This window comes from Podarcis pityusensis (genome assembly GCF_964106645.2).
Source record: "Podarcis pityusensis genome assembly, chromosome: 2".
Classification (NCBI taxonomy): Eukaryota; Metazoa; Chordata; class Lepidosauria; order Squamata; family Lacertidae; genus Podarcis; species Podarcis pityusensis.
In genome coordinates, this window is record NC_138029.1 from 27,337,027 (window position 1) to 27,358,154 (window position 21,128).

Here is a 21,128-nt window from a genome sequence, read left to right on the forward strand (position 1 = left end):
CTCAGTCTGTAGAGCATGAGGCGCTCAATCTCAGGGTCATAGGTTTGAGCCCTATGTTGGGCAAAAGATTCCTACTTTGGATTAAATTACCCTCGTGGGTCATTTAATGAGCACTGCATCTATAAGGACTTCTGCGCCAATCAGATATCGCTTTTTGTTCTCTCCACGATATGGTGTAAATAGGGTCCCAGTGTTGGTGGTTGGAGAATTTCCTGCCCCCTCCTTTTTTTGGGGGGGGGGGACTTTAGCAAACTGCCTCGCCACCTGATCACTCAACAAGAAACACAACTTGCGCTGTGGCACGCTATTAATCTCACTTGCTCTCAGAGCACCTTCTCCAAGACTTAAAAGCATTCCTCACACCGCAGATGGATCCTTGTTTGGGGCATGGGTTAACTCAGCATGGTACGTTCTGCCGTTAAAACTATACAGAGCCTCAAAATCGTAGCAGTTCAGGATCAACAAGCTGCCATGGGAAATTCTGCTGTAAATAATTAACAAGACTAAAAGGGTACGGATTGACAGAATGGACTGAGCTGGACAGAGGGCACTCTCTGGGTATCAGGAGACCACTGGTGTCAGAAAAAGGGCTGGAATCTTGTCGTTTAAGGATGCAAGTGCCCCCCAGGTAAGTCCCTCTCTTTCTAGGTTTAGATTTCCACTTCCGCACCTACTCTCCTTTCTTATCATGTTTTAAAAGAACAATAGTGGCCTGAGTGGTCACATCAGAGGGAACATGTTTGTGTTAAGCATTTAGTACAGGTTAATTGCATTGGGATCCCCTTAGGGTAGCTGGGGCTACCCGTGGATTTGTGAAAGCAAGAGAAAATGGTGTGGCATCCTAAAAGACAAAGGTCTTTTCAGATGAAACCCTTCATTATACACCGTTAGGCTCCTGGCAAAAATGTTCCTCTTTTACCAGGCCTTTGGCTGATTGACATCCAGTGACCTTTTAAAATGTGTTGTGGAAGGGGGGATTATTGCGTTGTTCTTGTTCTTGTTCTTATTATGTATTTTGAGTTTTTATATTGTGATTTTATGCTGTGAACTGCCCTGTGACGTGCTGGTAAAGAACAGTATACAAAGAAGAAGAAGAAGAAGAAGAAGAAGAAGAAGAAGAAGAAGAGGAAGAAGACTGGAGATAACAGTGTTCTGGTTGTTAGCACTTTCCTTGCACTAGCCAAATTAAGCAAAATTGCCATGCCAACAAACAACAGAAAACTGGAATGGAGAAGTCTAGCATTACAGTGGTACCTTGGGTTACAGACGCTTCAGGTTACAGAGTCCACTAACCCAGAAATAGTACTTCAGGTTAAGAACTTTGCTTCAGGATGAGAACAGAAATCACGCAGCAGTGGCAGCGGGAGGCCCCATTAGCTAAAGTGGTACCTCAGGTTAAGAACAGTTTCAAGTTAAGAACAGACCTCCAGAACGAATTAAGGTATTGACCCGAGGTACCACTGTACTGTGGTGTGGGATAGTTCTCCCTGTCGCCTTTTATGAACACTTGAGAACTGTTCTGGGTTCTCAACTTCCAAAAGGGGACAAAATTATATTAAACAAAAACAAAAAACAAGAACCAGGAACTCCAATTGTTACAAGAAGGCAAATATACTTGGCAGTTCTATCATGGGCAATATCCAATAAGTGCCCGTGTCACTGCTGCAAGGAAAAACGTTTGTGAAAACTGTGCTTTCTGGGTCCAACCGTTCCCTCTAATCTACCAGCAATTTCATTCGGTGATCTGAGTTGGTGGTAAACAGCTTTTCTCCCTCAGCAAGAATGCTTTGCTGGGTTCACCTCCTTTGCCTCAGTCCAGTGAAGGTACTGCAACTGCTTCAGTTAAATCATGCAGAAAGGCCCTAATAGGTTAATTGTGATATGGGGATTTGAACATAACGGCTAACGTCCTTGAAGGGGTGTGTGACCTACAAGGCCTTATACTGCATTAAACCAGTTGGCCTCATAAAGAGTGTCAACTCCCTCCCCCCCTTTTTTTTACTGTTATAAACAAAGGCACACTTCATATATTCAGTCATATAACCCGCTTCCCCATGCTTTGGTCCCACATTGCTTCCATAGCATAGCTGTCAAGTGTCCCTTATTTGAAGGGACAGTCCCTTATTCCAGCGCCATGTCCCGCTGCTGTCCCTTATTGATGGATGTCCCTTAAATGTCCCTTAAATGATGTCCCTTAAATTTCAAAGGAAGTAGCTCCTCTCCCTCCCTCCCTGCCGGCCAGGGAGGAGGGAGGCTCCAACTGTATTGCTTGGCTGTGTTGCTCACCCAATAAGAAGTCTAAGAAAGACTGGGGGGTGGAGCTTGCATGCCTTGTGTGTGGCTAGTTAATGCAAGCTGAGGGGGGTTTTGAATGCTGGACGCCATTTTGTTGCACGTGCTGCTGCAAACTTTGCAGTGCAAAGCCAGGTCGGGGAGCCATCTTAAGTTGAGGCTGCATAGGCCTTGTGGTGCATGTGATTCAGATTCTATTCAGTTGAACCTCTGGTTACAAAGTTGGTTGGACAGTGTTCTCGAAGGTACCAGCATGAGTTTGACCAGACTGCAGGAGGACAGGAAGACTGGAGTGCCTGGAACAGGTGAGGCTGCAAGTCCCTTATTTTGGCTGCTGGTCCCTTATTTTCAAGGCTGCTGGTCCCTTATTTTCAAATCTGTAAGTTGACAGCTATGTTCCATAGCAGTTGATGATGTGAGGCTGTGCCGATCGTGGAACTTTTTTTCCAAACCATCAACAATGGCTGTAATGGAAAGGATGCAATGCCGGGGAAACAACATGAGCAGTGTGTGGCCACGGGATGAAATATGTACGAGGTACTGAGGTGATGTGAGGGTAAACTGTGAGGAAGTGGTTTTCCAGTGGCTACCATCAAGCTGGTTTTAAATGAATCAGGCCTAGTCTGGTAATTGTTTCAGATTTTGTCCCCATTGAGCTGTTCTTCTACAGAGCGCCACAGACGGAGATAAGGGGAAACACTTTGCTCGGGAACAGGGCCAGAAAGCCTAGGTCAAGGGCAGATTTGGAGGAGGCAACCCTTTCATGAGTAGGTTTCGACACACTCTTTGCTTGTCACCCTTTCAGCTGTTGACAACATGCCTCTGTCAGAAAACAAGGTGTTCCAATGGCCTCTCCGTCTCCCTGTGTGTGCCAGAGAATGAGCGAAGGATACAGTTCGGCAGCAGTTTATCCAAAGCACTAATAGTGTTGATAAAAGGAAACGTTTTCTGCTTCCACTTGGTAAGTGAATTTCTTTTCGGTTTGTTCAGGGAACAATGTTTGCTTTTGCCTGAGGCATCAGGGATGCTTGCCTAGCTCGGCGCTCGCTGTGAGGGAAACTGAAAATACACATTGCAACAGACGGTCTTAAGAGCCTGGGTGCTTATTGGGCCAGGCACATGAATAAAAGCGGTATCTAGTATAAAGCTGAACCTCAGGCGTTCCTTATGTCTGGAAGACCTGGCTGTGTATGCCAAGTTGCATCCAGTTATAATATAAGAAGCAGAACACAGCAGTTTTTTCCTGTAAGAATATACTGGAAAGTTCAGACACGTACAAGAAGTCTGGCTCTTTGCACATGCTCTCAGAAACTAAATGTGGATGCTTATAGGTTAAGGTTCTGATCTGCATTTGGAATTGTGGAGAAAGAAACAGGGCTCTCTGGGATCTTTCCGTTTTGCCACAAGGCTACTGCTGCCTTGGTCATGAGGGGGTGAAGGCATAACAGACATTAAGGTTCGGTGGTGTGTGGTGAGTGGATGAGGGGGACTAGGCTTGTTCCTGATAAATTAGAGTATTAAAACATTAAAGCCTCCTTCCCAAAGCCCAGAAAGCTTCTGCCCGGCTCACGAAACGGGAGTGCAATGCTCAAATGCAGGACGTCACAATGTAAGCACCCGCCGATTCCCCTCGTGAGCTGGTGCCTCTGGCCTTAACTGTTCCCCTATGAAAAAATTTGCTGCCATTGTTAAAATCTTAAGAGAATTTTCCTGTGAATGTATTCTTTTTGCTTTGTAACAGACACATTTCCACATCAGCTTGGTCCACAGTTCTAGATATATTTTTAAAAGAAAAGGCAACAATAAATAGTGACTGGGGGTGGAGGAAAAAAAGTGAAATAACAGATAATGAGCCATTCATCCCAGCTTGGAATTGTAATACTCTTACATAAGCCCATCAAATACGGGCTCATATATCTATCTTATTCTAGATGTCAAGGTACAGGCAAAGCACAGAAGTGTTTCCGCCACATGATAAATAAAGCGACTTGCCATGTTCCCAGAACTCTTCTTCTTCATCATTCTACAGCTTATAAACAGGCAGTAGCAATAGATGTACAATTTATGGCGGGGGAGCTTTGCTTCAGTTCTTACCACACTCACCTCGGCTGCACACCTAGACAGACTTTTCCGGATGTATCACTCACTGGAACAGCAACCGTGAGTGTAAAATGTGCAAAAAGATGTGGCATGCCAGTTAGCCTGTGCATCCCCGTTCTGGTTGAACAAATCATACACTATTAAAAGTATGACTCACGCGAAAAGACTTCCGGGGTGGCGCCATCGGCAATGGCGGACTCCCTCTGAACTGGAGGGACTAGCTCCGCGCGAAACGGGTCTTTTCCGCTACGGCGAAGCGGGGACCCTTTTAAAAATCACAGGCAGATGAAGCCTGTGACCATGGGACTCGGCGGGCACCCTTAGCGCCCCCCCAACCCGCAAAGGAACCCACTAACGGGCTCCGAAGCGAAGAGGGGGAAGTGGCGCGGTGCTGTGAGTCAACTGCTATTTCCGTGGAGCGAAGCCGCATAGCCGTTGCCAGAGAGTGCTGCCTTTTTCCTGGGACAATTTGGCTTCTAAAATAAGCACCCGTGAGTACTTAAACTTTGAACAATTGGACTTTAAATAAGGACTTGCGAGCAGAAAGGAATTGGACTTAAAAATTTACTTCAATTTGGTACTGAAACGGGAAGGTCTAAACAGGAAGTCAGCCTTCCATTTCTTTGTAGACAGAATAAAGCAAAGACAACGTAAACTAGAGCTCAGAAAATCGCTTCTAAAGGATTGGCTTTCATCATTTAAAATCCTTGAACCCCCCTTCGGCAGCAGGAGAAGAAGGGGGATCTTTTTCAGACTGTTTAAACCTGCAGAAGTGAGTTTAAAGTAAAGTAACTTTCCACCGTCCTGATCTTGGAGCGGGGTGTCAGGACTGACGTTTGAAGCTCATTGACCAGAGACAAACATTTTTGACAGATAGCTAAAAGAAGAGAAACATAGTGATTCCATTGTTTCCTTTCGCATTTTAAAGGAACAAATATTGACAAAATATCTCAAAAAAGAAACTTTGTTGCAAGAACAAATAGAAGTTTTCCCCCTAGAGGGAGACTGGGAAACTGTAACTAATTCCAGGGAGCTTGCAGCTGTCACAGATTACAATCATGGGAATAGGCTTGTGACCTTGTAGGACAATGTATTCAGAAGCTCTGTTGTGTGCTCTCTGTAAAACAAATGCTCTACTGGAACAGTTAACTGAGAAGACGGATTTGATAACTAATGCGGTCAGAATTTTTGAACAGGCAGTGGGAAACCATATGGAGCCCACCCAGGAATTAAATCAGGAGTGTGCCCTGACAGAACAGATGAGAGAAGAGGATGTTGCGGAATCTTGGGCGCCAGAGATGGAGGGAGCTGCGGCCCAGCAGGAACATGAGCTTTTGGATTTGACAAATGAACTTGGAAAAAGCCAGATTAGGAAAGATAAAGTTTGGACTGGTTTGGAAATGGGGGGTTGGATAGACCCCCCTATGCAGGGATGTTTGGACTTTCCGAGTCTGGCAATGGGCCGTGGGGCCTCTCAACTTTGGAGGGATTCTGAAACATGTTTTTAAATACCACATGGAGTTTAGTCTGGACTATGGAAAAGGGGCTGATTTGTTGAAAAGGGTCAAAAACATTACCAAGCTGGAGTTCCCACGAGTGAAAGGTGAATATGAAGAAGAGCTACGGAAGGGACATGGAAGAGACTTAAGGGCCTCGGATATAAGGTTACCAGGTTAATGCGCTAGGTCGATGGGATAAAAAGGACTGACAAAACCCGGGACCAGGAGGAAGGGATGCTGGATGAAGATTGGATTGTTTCTATTTCTTTTTTTTATCACTAGGATTGTTTTATAAAATTGATGACTGTTAGAAAAATGTTGGAACGAAATTACTTGGCTCTAGTAAAAATGTTTAAAGAATTAGGCAAGAATATTATGGTTATGAGAAGTGGGTAAAAATAAGATTTAAGTTTTAAGGTTTTTTATAAGATAAGATGAAAATAGATTAAGGTAATGTAATGACAGAATATTATGAAATATGGAAAGGATTTGCTGCGATAATTATTAACTGGGATACAAAAAAGGGGAGGAGGAGGAGGTCAAAGAAAGAAGGTAATGAAAGTTGAAGATTTGAGAATGATGGTTTTATTTTTATCTGTTTGTGGTGTATTTTTGTTTTTTGAATTTGTATTGTTGGATGTGGCTTGTTTTTTGTTTTTTGTTTTTTCTTTCTCTGCTTTGTCTTTTTTTGTAATTTAAAAAAATTTTTCAATAAATATCATTTAAAAAAAAAAAAGTATGACTCAAGCGAGATTGGGGCACTTATGTATGACTGACGCAATTTACATGGTAAGATGTATATTAAGGCTTCTGTTAGTTCCACAGTATGTAAGTATTTCTATCCCGCCTTTTCTCTAAGGAGCTCAAGTATTGTACCTGCTTCTCCTCCCCCACCCCCGCCATTTAATCTCCACCAAAACCCTGTGAAGTATTTTATGCTGCAAAAACAGATGACTGGCCATAGGTCATGGCCAAATGGGGATTTGAACCCTGGTCTTCCAGGTCCTACTCTGAGACACTACCCGCTATGCCATGCTGGTGTAGTGGGTACTCTCCCCAGGCTTCGCACTTGAGTGTTTTTGCCCATCCGCAATATGACCTTGATCTCCGATAATGCCTCTCGCTTGTCTGGTTGGAGGATAGAGAAGGATGTGTGAATGTGTGTAGAAAATGGTGCACTTTCCAAAGGTACGATTTACATTTGTTGCTCTACCCACTTTTCCCTCTGGCGTTGCCCACCACTGGCATGCGGCCCTCAGAACACTACCCAGAAGACAATTTGGCCCTCAGGCTGATGAGGTTTCCTCACCCCAGTTCTAGGATCAAGGACAGCTGAGCGCTGGCAGAAAGGCAACCAGATCCAGTGGCATGTGGTCAATGGATGAGGGGGACTAGGCTCATCCCCTAAATGTTCCTGGTAAATTAGACCATATAACACCAGTCCTGAAAGACCTACATTAGCTCCCAGTGTATTTCCGAGCACAATTCAAACTGTTGGTGCTGACCTTTAAAGCCCTAAACAGCTTTGGTCCAGTATACCTGAAGGAGCATCTCCACCCCCATCGTTCTGCCTGGACACGGAAGTCCAGTGCCCAGGGCCTTCTGGTGGGTTCCTCACTGCAGGAAGTGAGGTTACAGGGAACCAGGCAGAGGGCCTTCTTGGCAGTGGTGCCCACCCTGTGGAACGCCCTCCTACCAGATGTCAAGGAAATAAACGAATATCTGACTTTTAGAAGACATCTGAAAGCAGCCCTCTTTAGGGAAGTTTTTTATGTTTGATATTTTATTGTTTTTAATATCCTGTTGGAAGCTGCCTAGAGTGGCTGGGGAGGCCCAGCCAGATGGGCAGGGGTAAAAGTAATAAATTTGTTGTTGTTGTTGTTGTTGTTGTTGTTGTTGTTGTTGTTGTTGTTATATTAAAGCCTGGTGCCTCCTTCCTAAAGCCTGGGAAGCTTCTGCCCGGCTTAGGGAGGGAGGGAGGCCTGATGCTCTGACGGGGTCCAAGAGCCCTTCTGCCACCTTCCCACAGCCCGGCCTGCCTTCAGAAGGAGAGAGCAGGGTTCCAGCATCCTGTCAAAGGTCTGGCACCTCCTTCCCAAACCCCAGGAAACTTCTGCCCGGCTTAAGGAGGGAGGTAAGATGCTCACAAGAGCAACACTGGGACTCCCCAATCGCCCTCATAAGCTGGTGCCTCTGCCCCTAACTGCTCCCCTACAAAAAATTTAACTGCACGCCACTGGGCAGATCATAGGCACTAATCTGCAATCAAAAGCTACCAAAAGGTGTATTCAGCTTTCCACAGGATCTCGCTATTGCTGGGAGATATTCAACCATGGGTGAACTAGGATTTGAACTCCTGCTTTTTCATAGTCGCACTGTGCTGGAGATCACACTTGGGGACATCTCTTACTCTTCCCCGCTTTTTTGGGATACTGCAGTTCTACAGGGTACTTCACAACAGCATAGTTACCTGTGTTTTAGTCTTCCAGTTTTGACTCAGCCATCCTTCTCCAGGCTGATTGCACACCTGCCTCTAAAGGAGATACCAGGAGCAAGGCCAAACTCTGCCATGTTTCCAAACTCAAGTCGATAACCCCGATACAATGGGCCTTATTCACAGAGTCCCAACGAACACGGTTTAAATCAACACCAACATCAGCAGATAAGCTGTCGATTGATTTGGTGTAATCATGCATCAGATGTCTTGTATGGACACATACAACAACAATATATTCCTTGCATCTGTCAGAACAGGGGTGGGCGGACTTCAAGTTTGTCTAATCTACTCTGTTTCATTACTAGAACCTGCAAGATCTACCAACCAGAATCAGGTCAAAAAAGACTTAAGAGATTTATAATTAGAGGACAGGGTGCCTCTGAGCACATTCTGAGTCTATTTGTTTTCAGTACCACAACTGAACTGAACTCACCATCCTTTTAAATAACATGAACATCCATGCCTGGTTAGCTCTCCTCATTTCAGCAACCTGAGAAAAGTTAGTGTTATGTATTCAGCTACAGAGGTAACCCATAGCACTCATACCTTATGCCGATCAAGTTGAGGTTATAACTCATAACTGCTGCCTCCCGTGTCGTTTTCTGATGCATTCGCAGCACCAAAAGGAGCCACACCATGCTAGCAAGCATTAAAAAAAATGGGCAGCACAGGGAGGTTTGCCACAAACTCTGTAGATATAACATCCCACATCATCCAAATCTTCAAAGTTTTACCATCCATTTCAGAGAAGGACTTCTGCCAAAGTTGGTTGATATTTATTTATTTCATAAAATTTACACACTATGTGATTGTAAGAAAAACGAACCCCCGAACCAAAAACCCTCAAATTGGTTTACAGAAACCATATGACCAGTCATACATACAACTGTTGCTATTGCAATTCACTTGCGCTTGACAGATCTGTGTTTATTATTAGCATGCTTCCGAGCTTAAAAAAGAAAACTGATGCATTTATCAAGGCTTAGTTTCAAATTTTAAAAGAGAGGCACAATTTCTAGTCTTCATGTTTGTAAAAGAAGAAGAAGAAGAAGAAGAAGAAGAAGAAGAAGAAGAAGAAGAAGACCTCAATAAACCTTTAACACCCATATTGGGGCTTAATGTGGAAAGAGCAAGAGCAAGTCCCTTTTACCAACTCCTTTCTCTGTGGGCACTGCCTCTGACAACCACCTAAGGGATGTGGGTGGCACTGTATTCTAAACCACTGAACCTCTTGGGCTTGCCGATCAGAAGGTCGGCAGTTCGAATCCCTGCAATGGGTGAGCTCCCATTGCTCTGTCCCAGCTCCTGCCAACCTAGCAGTTCAAAAGCACACCAGTGCAAGTAGATAAATAGGTACCACTGTTGCAGGAAAGGAAACAGAGTTTCTGTGCGCTCTGGTTTCCATCATAGCGTTCCATTGTGCCAGAAGCGGTTTAACCATGACCTGGAAAGCTGTCTGTGGACAAATGCCGGCTCCCTCGGCCTGCTTGGAATATAACTGTTGAGCAGCAAATGTAACTTACTTCATGGAAAAAACCCACAAATTATTAGTACGAAAAGAATTTTAATGTATGCACATTAAAATTATTTGCATTGATGGAGATAGTTTTAAACACACACACACATATCCATATTTTTTACTTGCCATTATATTGTGATCTTTATATTTCTGCTACTTTGGTGGGCTAAAATGTGCATATAACGTATATCTCAGCTTCTAAGCCTCATGATTCCTCCTGTTCATGACATTTAATCCAGTGTCTTCTAGTGGCCTTCATGAGGCCTAGAATCCATTTCAAATGAAGTCTGTGTGACAAAGGTGTTGGTGAGTAATTATAAACCTTTGCATTTTAACTGGAGCTTGGCCTTGGCTTTTCCACAGAGGCGTTGTTTGAATCCAAGGAGAACGTTTTAAAATCTGTAACATCCACCTCTGCAAATCCAGTGAGGTACATGTATCCCATTCACTAAGACACTCGTGGCAACACCATCTGCTTTTCTGTCGTGCTGATACCATGGGCTTTCTTTTTATTGAAAAAATGAAGCTTATTTGGATATTTATTTCTCATCTGTTTCTTTGGGAAAGGTCATTTCCCTGCCTTATGGGTTATTTATTATGCTAGTGATTATTCCCCTGAGCTCCTGAAATCCTGCTCTCTTAATATCGTATGGATTTGTAGGATGCAAATTGAACCTTATCCTTTTCTCCTGGGTATCAATACGCAGCCTTTCATCTTAATTCCCTTAATTCCCAGCATGATTTTGCCTCCTTGATAGGTGGTGAGGGAGGTGGAAAAGGAAAGCTAGAACTGAATTGCCACCTGAAATCTCACGGGCATCCAGTGAAGAGTCTACCTTTCTAACCTAAACCACTCCTCCTGTCTGAACTGCTGCTTGTTAACCGACTCTTGCTTGATAGACAGGGTGTGTAGGCAGTGTTAACTCTTGACACAGTTATCTCATGCAGCGAAAGCATTGCATCCAGTTCCTGCTTCTTCTGTCTTCCTTGCAAGAGTCGAAGGCTGCTTCTCCAAGAACCAGTTCCTTGTAACCTTCAGGTTACAGACTCCGCTAACCCAGAAATATTACCTCGGGTTAAGAACTTTGCTTCAGGATGAGAACAGAAATCGTGCTCTGGCGGCGCAGCGGCAGCAGGAGGCTCCATTAGCTAAAGTGGTGCTTCAGGTTAAGAAAAGTTTCAGGTTAAGAACTGATCTCCGGAATGAATTAAGTACTTAACTCGAGGTACCACTGTACCACCTTTCCCTTTGCTGTACACAAGGCAGTTTACAGCAACAAAATACACAACAAAGAATGCACACCTTATAATAAATAATCTGATCCAATAAGAAAACGTAACTTTAAAATGGAACGTGTTATCAAAAAAAGTAATATTCAATAATCTACTAGAATATAATAGCACGCAATAAAATTAACTCTCAAAACACCAGCAAACATTAAACAGAAATTCACTCTTAACAATTACAATGAATAATTACCAAACTATGATCCGATAAAAGTAACTGCAAGACGCAGTGCATAAAATACCACCACACAAAACCATGTAAAAAGATCAAACTGAGAAACAAAGACACACAATTGATAAAAGTTTTTTTTAAAAAAAACAAAAACAAAAAAAACAAAAAAAACCCTAAACTCCTATTTTCCCTTCCTAGCTGCTTCTGCTTCTTCTTAAAGTCATGGCCTGGGAGAAGCCAATTGCTCAGCTGGGCTTTATTGAGGGAAGTGAGGCTCTTTCCCCCTTCTTTGCACTTCCTCGCTGAGTAAGCTGACTTCTGCTGAATTATTTTAGAGCAGTGTTTCCCAAATTTGGGTTTCCAGCCGTTTTTGGACTACAACTCCCATCATCCCTAGCTGGCAGAACCAGTGGTCAGGGATGATAGAAACTATAGTCCAAAAACAGCTGGAGATCAAAGTTTGGGACACACTGTGTTAGAGTCTTTCTATCTAGCCTGCTGCTCTGGGGACTTACCTGCCAGTTAATGCCTGTGTTGTTCATTGTATGTACAGTGGTACCTTGGGTTACATACGCTTCAGGTTACAGACTCTGCTAACCCAGAAATATTACCTTGGGTTAAGAACTTTGCTTCAGGATGAGAACAGAAATCATGCAGCAGCGGCGCGGCGGCAGCAGGAGGCCCCATTAGCTAAAGTGGTGCTTCAGGTTAAGAACAGTTTCAGGTTAAGAACAGACCTCCAGAATGAATTAAGTTCTTAGCCTGAGGTACCACTGTATATTGGCTCTGGACACCAATATTAGCAAAGGTTGCAATCCTGTTATACACTTACCCGGTGATGTCTCATTTATCTCAAGGGGACTTGCTTCTGATTAGACGAGCATTTGATTGCACTGTAAAACCACTGATACGAAGTCCTTTCCTAATCTACAGCCTGGTTTTATGCCTGTCTACTTGGAAATCCATCAATCTGAGGTCAGGATGACTTGCTACCACCAGGTAAATATGCAGAGGACTGCAGTCTTAGTTACTACTTTGCGATAGTTAAGGCTGTGGATGGATTTTTATAGTGTGCATTAAATTTTAAAGCCTTAGCCTAAATTAAGGTGTGTTTCTGTACATTTCATGGTGACAAGGACTTGTTTCGCAAGGACGGAGCCTCAAATCACCATTCCAATGGGGTGAAGCAGGACTTGGAAGTGCCCCAAATTCGTAATGTGTATATGCTACAAATATAATGTGCTTTTAAAAAACACGGTTTAAAACTTCTGTTAAATACCTATACCTGGTAGGAGCTGTGGAAATCCCTCTGAGGTTCCCTGCAATGTGTGCCTATATTTGGTGGTCCATTCTCCCATTTGCATGGCAGCAGGGCTGGGGAACCTTGAGCCCAAAATGGGTCCCAATTTGGCCTGCAATTACTTTTTCCCCAAGCGATGCCCACTTGCCCCACACCTGATGGCTGCCATTTGTGACATCAGTTATGGGTCTGGTAGAAGGACTGCTCAGCTAACCCTTGCACCAAGCACAAGTCTAGGTTTGTCTCCGTCTTTCTCCCTGCTGAGTTCTACATGGGTGACACTGAGGCTAAGGAGGAGGGGGAAGCTGGCATTCAGGGACACAGGTAGCGCTGTGGTCTAAACCGCCGAGGCTCTTGGGCTTGCCGATTAGAAGGTCGGCAGTTCGAATCCGCACAACAGGGTGAGCTCCCATTGCTCTGTCCCAGCTCCTGCCAACCTAGTAGTTCGAAAGTACATCAGTGCAAGTAGACGGCCTAGGACCCTCATACCTACGGGACCGCCTCTCCTGGTATGTCCCACGGAGGACCTTACGGTCTTAAAACAAAAGCATCTTGGAGGTCCCGGGCCACAGGGAGGTTAGGCTGGCCTCAACCAGAGCCAGGGCTTTTTCGGCTGTGGCCCCGATCTGGTGGAACACTCTGTCACAAGAGACTAGGGCCCTGTGGGACCTGACATCTTTCCACAGGGCCTGCAAGACAGAGCTGTTCCACCAGGCCTTTGGCCAAGGCACAGTCTAACCCCCTCCTTTGGTAATCCTCATAGAACCAATGGTTGCCATTAATTTGATTTTGAATTGGTTTTAGAATGAATTGATTTTAGAATGCTGTGTTACTTTTATTGTTGTTAGCTGCTCTGAGCCTGGCTTCGGCTGGGGAGGGCGGGATATAAATAAATAAATAAATAATAATAATAATAATAATTATTAGATAAATAGGTACCGCTGCAGCAGGAAGGTAAAGGTGTTTCCGTGCGCTCTGGTCCTCCATGTGCCAGTAGTGGTTTAGTTACACTGGCCACATGACCCGGAAAGCTGTCTGTGGACAAACACTGGCTCCCTCGGCCTGAAAAGCGAGATGAGCACTGCACCCCATAGTCAAGTTTGACTGGACTTAACCGTCCAGGGGTCCTTTACCTTTTTACCTACCCCCTGGACTGGATGTATTGTGAGAAAGATGGGAGCTGTCTGAGAGCAGACAGATTGGTGGGGCTGCCTGTCCTGGTGTAGTGCGGAGGGTCAGCCAGCCAGCCATACCTACTTCTAGGGTATTCATGGAAGATATCCACCCCAAACAAACAGCATTCCATGAGCATGCTCAATCTTTGTTGGCTTCTCTTGAAGTCTCCTCCTTCCTGAGTTTTGTGTCTGCTAAATATTTGTTCTACTTTTGGGGGTTTATCCCAAGCCTGCCGATACCTCCCTCATATATATGTATGGCACCACTTTGGCCTCATAAGGATTTGCACTTGGATAATGAGTTCACTGGTTTAATGCTGCTGTGCTTTGTATTTTATTTATAATTAATTTCCAATCTGCTGGTTTAATGCTGCTGCGCTTTATTATATAATTAATTTTTATCGCTTCTCGTTTTTTATTTGCTATTTTCACCGTGCTTTCATTTTATTCCATTTTCCCTGTCAGTCACTTTGGAAACGTGTTCGGAAGGGGGATCTCGGTCACAAAGCCAAGCGTACCATTTCTGAGGTTTAGCAACTGCTGTGTTTAGCAATGAAGCTGTAGTCTTTGGCAGAGAGAGAAAAGGCAAATATGTCGCAAAAGGCCAGATCAGCAGGGCCAGACAAACACAGACCAACATAAAAGGGACCCTGACTCCTTGCCAAGCAGGCCACCTAGAGAACAACTCCTCCGGTCCAATAAATATTTATTGCTTGTAGCCATAGGCATTTGCAAATTAGAGAAGATTAGATGTGAGCTGGAGCAGGTTTTATAGGGCTCCCAGTCAATTGATGTCGGGGGCAAACAGGTTGCTGAAAATCAAGAGAATGGCTGGTTGAGGCTTTTGCCTTTAGACCTGAAGGATTCTCCAAGGGCTCCGGCAGCAAACTTGCGTAGGTATTGAAAGAAAGTTCTGCCCAGCTTTGCACCTCTGTCTCCCATTCCAAAACGGCTGGTACAGTTGGAACTGATGCAATATGAGCATGCTTGTATTAAACATGTGTTGGAGGAAGCTGCAGCTGCCAACATGATAAATGTGCTTTAAAGTCAAGGTTCAGCACGATCCTGCAGACAGGAACACAGTTCGGTGCCTATACATACCGGGTAATCATCCCACTTCTGCCCCCCCCCCCCAGTCACAACCAGAGACACACTCTGCTCAACTCACTGATCAATTATTAGGGCTGCCACCTTATTTCTGTGGTATTTTGCCACAGCTGTGGGACAGGCAAGCCAAATATCTATCCATTTCTATCTGTTTAATGGTTGCAATTTTGAAATCCACAGGCGTCTTGCTGAAAAACTACTGTGCCAACCTTAACGGTTGTCCTTAACCATCTCCTTGCTGTGCCCACCCCCCCCCATTGATCTATTGATCTCTGTGCCAACTTCTGCCATACTGTTGGTGAAGAGGCTTTATAATGCCTGCCACTTTTCTGGTATTGCTCTTGTGCAAAAGCAAAATGGCCAACCCAGTTTCCTGGCTTGGCTTCTTGTTTAGAGCAAAATATTTATCCTGCACAGGTAGTCTCTATAGCTCAGTTGGTAGAGCACGGGACTTTTAATCTTAGGGTCATGGACTTGAGCCCCACATCGGGCAAAATATTAATTAATGCATTGCAAGATTTCCTGCACTGGAGGGGGCTTGGACCTCATGGTCCCTTCCAACTCTATAATCCTAAGATTAAGGTAATAAAGCAACTCTGGTTGCTCATTGTTTCCTCTGCCTTTTCAGCAGATAAATGCTGCGATTAACATCTTTGACAGGAGAAAACATTTTCAGGGGACTTCTGGGAGTGTGGGCTAATCCACCAAGCTGACTGCAGAGGGTTCAAGATACAAGAGAGGAAGTCTCTAGAACCTAGGATGGGTTCTAGGCCAGGAATCCACTTGGTAGGCCTGCCTAACTAAAATACTGGCAGCCTGCCTCTTCAGAGAAAACTGCTTTCCCTAAAGGGAAACTGGTTGTGGTCTGCGACTGGAAGCAATAGCTTTGTGCATTGCATAAGGAATCCTGGGGACTGTAGTTTTGTTAGCGCTGTGATGGGTAAACTTACCATTGAATTGTAGCGCTGTGATGGGTAAACTTGCCATTCTGGAAATGTGAGGGGTAAATTACAGCTCTTGGGATTCTTGGGGAGGAAGCCATGTGCTTGAAATGTATGGTGCGCATGCCGGGAATGTCTGATTTCCCACCTTCCTGGGATATGGAAGGAGATCAAGGCAGGCTTCTAAGGATACCAATTAAAGTGTGGTTCTCTCTTCCTCCTACAAAGCTGAGTTGTTGCCTTTGCCTTTCAGTCGGCCAGCTAGTCTTGCTAGAGGACTACCTTACTGGAAACAGAATAAGCAACTCCCCCTCCCCCAGACCACTGGCACCTCCATGACGGCCACTGCTGTTACAGCGGCAGTCTCCATATAAGACAACTACCAATTCCTCTTTCACTCTTGTTTTGGGAGCGGCGGTGGAGACCATAGAAGCCAACTCCTGCAGGCTGAGGTCCCTTTGACCTTCCCCCCAATAAAAAATGGGGGAGGGCTCCTCCAAAGTTGATGGGCATTGCCATTCAAATGGTGCGCGCGCACCATATCATGTGATTGATTATGCCGGGTGGGGCTTGCCTGCCCCCCCCCGTATTTTATTCAAGTTGGCACGCCTGGGGAAGATGGGTATCCTACTGCATTGTTTCTCAAACCGATAGCTATTTTGTTTGTAAATAGGACATGTTTCATTTATAATTTTTATAATCATATAAATGATATAATTTCACCTTCAGCCCTCTTGGAATATCCGGGGGGGGGGGCAGGGGACCATATGGCCCCCTGGTTGAGAAACACTGGTCTACTGGAAGGAAGTTGACCGAGCCCAGGGGGTGGGGTGGCGCTACCTCTAGTTCCTGAGCAAGCCCTTCCTCCGAGTCTCTTCTTCCCTAGGGAGACCCCTGGATCAGGGCCGTGTGAACGCGTTTTGAAAGGCACACGCTGCATCTACAAACCAAAGCGCACTCCCTTTATTGATTATTGCAGGAAATGGCAAGGGGGCTCTCAGTCGCTGCCAGTGTCTATCTTTTTAGGAAGGGGTGGGGAGCATCTTAGGAGCTGAAATCCTGCCCCTCGTTTACGGGGAGCTTCACCTCCCCGCCCACTACCCATCTCCAACGAAAGCCTGACGCCGCCTCGCCTCCGGCAAAGCCCCCAAAAGTGGACTCCGGCTTTCCACTGTCGCGCGTCGGAGGTGGCGCGCCTTTGCGCCGAGCGGGGCCCATTGATTGCCCGGGCTTGGGGGGAGTGGCCGCGGGTGGGCGACGACGAGAGCGCCTCCCGGGCTCTGCTGGCCACTTGGCACGTCGGAGGTGCAGCCGGCAGCCTTCCTGCGCCGCGTGAGCTGCATCTGCGCGCCAGCTTGCGAGCTGCTGCTGCCGCCGCCGCTTCCTTGGCACTCGCGTTTCCCTCGAGTAGGGGCTCGTCCCGAAGCAGCAGCCAGCCAGCCGCCGCCGCCGCCACCACCACCGCCAAGCGCAGGTCTGGCGCCCCCTGCACTCGGAGGCGATCTCCGCTCTGCTTGCAAGAAGTCGTTGGCTTTCCTTTTTTTACCGACGATCTGCATATATATATATATACCTCTATTATACATGCACACACATGCAAGCAAGCGGGAGCGTGCGTCGAGGGCGAGGGAAGAATTCGCAGAAAGACGCCGAAATTGTGAGTGCTTCTCTTTGGGAAAGCGGTGGAGGGGGTGGGGATTGCCGGTGCGCGGCCGGGGGAAGAAGTCTTCGGAGGAACGGCTACAGGTGGAAACTTGGGTGGAAGGGGAAACCCTCGAAGGCTGTCCGGATGCGCTGTCAAGGGAGCTCCCGGACAACTTGCAGGCTGCAGCTGGGGGGGGGCAGCGCTTCGAGATCCTGATGTTGCTCGTCTCCTCCTCCTCAGTAGGATTTGAGGTGGCAGCTGGCTTTGCTTGGGGACCCTGGGCTGCAGACGTGGGCGAGCCCCGAGGGGCATCCATTTCTTCGAACTCCGTGGGCATAGTTTCTGGGTCAGGCTTGCGATTGTAGGCGCCTTCTTCTCGGGAGCAAGCAAACCCAGTAAATAGGTACAGGATTCACTTGCGTGCTTCTTTCTCTCTGCCTGAGAATCCAGTGCAGAATCCTCAGCAGCAACCTTGGGGTGGGCTCTCGCTGTCTGTCTGTCTGTTTTCTGAAGACGCTACAGAGGAAGGAAATCCCTTCCCTGCGAACGTCTGCCTTAAAAGTCCGTGGAGATTTTGCTGTGGTACCTAAATCGGCGTTTCTGACACTTGATCTGTGGAACAATGAAAGCGGCTCTTTCAAATCTAAATTTTATTTCTAGGATTGTGTCACCCACTACCCCCTCCTTCAACACGTTGTCTTCTCCATCTGCTTCCCAACCCACTTCCATCTTTACCAGTTTCACCCCCTGCAGCGGAGGAGAGTTTGTGCAGCGAGCCAGAAAACCCCTAGTTCAAATTCTGCCTCTGAATGGTCAGAGGTTAAAGCTCGCTGGATCTCTGCCTCACTCTCTCATCTGTAGTGGAGGGGATATGGAGCAATCTTGCAGGGTTGTTGTATTGGTGTAATATTATGTAGAGCATTCTGAACACCCTAACGTCTCCAGGGTTCATAATTCTCTCCCTGCATCGTATTAGCTCCACAAAGAGGGTGTGAGTGTCACAGGGACAGCTAGCATAGTGGTTAGAGTGTCAAACTAGGACAGAGTGTGTGACCCTGTCTACTCAGAAGCAGCTCCTTCTGAATTCAGTAGGGTTTACTCCCAGGTTAAATGGAGTCAGGATTGCACCTTCTGCCAGTCACTAGGTTTCAGCCTAGCCTAGGGCTGTTGTGATGATAAATTGGCATGGCAAGGGATGGGTAGCAAGTACATCCCCGTAGGCTTCTTGAAGGAAAACTGATATATAGATTTAACCATTAAAAAAAACCACATTGTTTAAGAGTTGTCTCCAATGCTGGTCCTACTCAGAACAGAACCATTGAAATGAACAGATGTGAGTTAGCCATGTCCATTAACTTCAATAGGTCTGTTCCGAGTAAGGTAAAGGTAAAGGGACCCCTGACCATTAGGTCCAGTCACGGACAACTCTGGGGTTGCGGCGCACAGCTCGCTTTACTGGCCGAGGGAGCTGGCGTACAGCTTCCGGGTCATGTGGCCAGCATGACTAAGCCGCTTTTGGCGAACCAGAGCAGCGCACGAAAACGCCGTTTACCTTCCCGCTGGAGCGGTACCTATTTATCTACTTGCACTTTGACGTGCTTTCGAACTGCTAGGTTGGCAGGAGCAGGGACCGAGCAATGGTAGCTTACCCCCGTCGCAGGGATTCGAACCACCAACCTTCTGATCAGCAAGCCCTAGGCTCTGTGGTTTAACCCACAGCACCATCCTTAATATTAATCCATAATCTTCACTTCAATAATCCAAGTTATTGCAGTCATCCCATACAGGGATTGAACCTGCAACTTTGGTGTTAGAAGCGCCGCTCTCTAACCAACTGAGCTATTCATCCATTCCTTGGTTGTCTCTCTTCTGCCAGCACCCGGAACTGCCTACTGGCTCTGTTGAGAACAACAGGAGGAATTATGTGTGTAACTGGAGGCAGAGAACAGCCTCATTCCTGCAAAAGACCAAGTGACCCTCCCACGCTTACCCTCCCCACCTCAGCACCCTCCTGCCTGCACCATTATTTTATTTTCCTCTTTTAACATTTAATTTGATGAGGTCCACCAAAGAAATGAAAGGAGGGGAAAACAGGGGGCTTCCACACCAGGAGGGCTGGTTTGGACTGGTAGCTTCTCCTCTAATTAAGACCTTAAACTCCAACCATTAACAGCAGCTCAACCATGGAGCTCACAGTAAACATAAAGGAAAGAGAGGGATGAATAAGATGCTAGGGTTTCAATAGTGTATGCAGGCTTAGGAAATCTGGCGTGAGACATGGCAGTTCAGAGGAACTGTTGAAGTTGCAGGAGGGGGAATGTCGTTCTAATGAAGGTGGAAAGAAATAAAAGGAAACCGATTTGTTGAGGTTTTTTCTCTCTCTCTCTCTCATACACACCCCCCCACACCCACACCCCACTTCCCAGACTTAACACTGTGTGGTTTGGAATGACATTTCCTGCAATCTGCGGCAGACCACAATAGCTTGTGGTTTATGTGTAAGGGCAAACAACGGTATTCAATATGCAAAATGCACAGATTCAGATATGATTGTTTGACCGTCATCCACCAGGAGTATGTCTGAGCTGGGACCTAAAAGCTTTAGATTATGCTATAGCACTGAGTTCATCACACTTGGGGCTGTTTATTTCAGTGAGCTTCAATATGTTTAAGTCCATTGGATTGTGTCCCTAAGGGACTGGCTGTTCGTTGATGAGCCGAAAGGGGGTGGAAAGAAACAAATCAAAGAGGAAACAATTGACTTCAGCATATCCAGTTATATTCTGAGATCCAATAAAGAGAAGGTCCAGATCTCTGAAGACTGTATATATATAAAACGGCTGTATATTTTTTAAAAAACAACAGCAATGGAGTTTGGGGGATAAATGGAAAATTAGGGTAGTCAGATCCTCCCCCCAAATTGATTCCATCCCTTTCAATAGTTTTGTAGAAGATGGAATTTCCTACACCTGCTGAAATTTATTCCTTTATATATACATTTTACCCAGCTATAAGGAGTGCTGGAGCCATACCCTCTTTTTTCACCTGGCTACCCTAGAATCAATAAAAGTGAATTTATTCATTTATTTTATTTTATTTCAGAAAATTTATATGCTGCTTGATTATAAGAAGAAACCCAAATTGGTTTTTAATAAAAGTGAATAGAAATGATATTGCAATACCCTTAATGACCGCTCCCCGCTTAAAACGGGGGGCGCCCTTTGCGTGGACGCGCGCAGCCCTAGATCTGGAGCGGCCCCATCAGCATAGGCTTGGCTTTGCCTTCCCTCAGGTGGGATACCTGGAGGTCTCCGCCTACCTCAGTCAGTTGTCCAATCCCACCTGGGGGAAGCGTTGCCAAGGAGACCAGGCCAGGTAGGGGAGGGATTACCTGCCCACACAATAGAGGGAGGATCTTACCTGGGAATCCTCACTTGGCTCCAGAGCTTCTCCCACCCTACCCACCCTCAGTTAATGTCTTCTTTTGCAGGTTAACTTTTCTTCATAGGTTTTGCAGGTTAACTTTTCTTCACAGGTATGCGGGCGCTGCTACGTTAAGGTCGCTGTTAAAGGGCCGGAAAGGAATTTCCCTGC

At 45.9% G+C, this 21,128-nt stretch overlaps 1 protein-coding gene across 9 annotated transcripts in view; it reads left to right on the forward strand.

Moving 5' to 3' along the window:
* Positions 1-332: 332 nt before the first annotated feature.
* The window catches only part of SSTR2 (somatostatin receptor 2), a 38,740-nt gene continuing 17,944 nt past the window's right edge, over positions 333-21,128 (forward strand). Inside the window, exons 1-3 of one of the 9 annotated variants that reach the window (XM_080994858.1) lie at positions 333-628; positions 3,098-3,253; positions 12,224-12,365. The gene's annotated coding sequence lies outside the window, so the exon portion shown is untranslated. Of the gene's footprint in view, positions 629-2,206; positions 2,838-3,097; positions 3,254-10,196; positions 10,214-12,223; positions 12,366-16,919; positions 17,547-21,128 lie in introns of those variants that run through there. The other 8 variants (XM_080994860.1, XM_080994862.1, XM_080994861.1 and 5 more) reach the window with 8 other exon arrangements.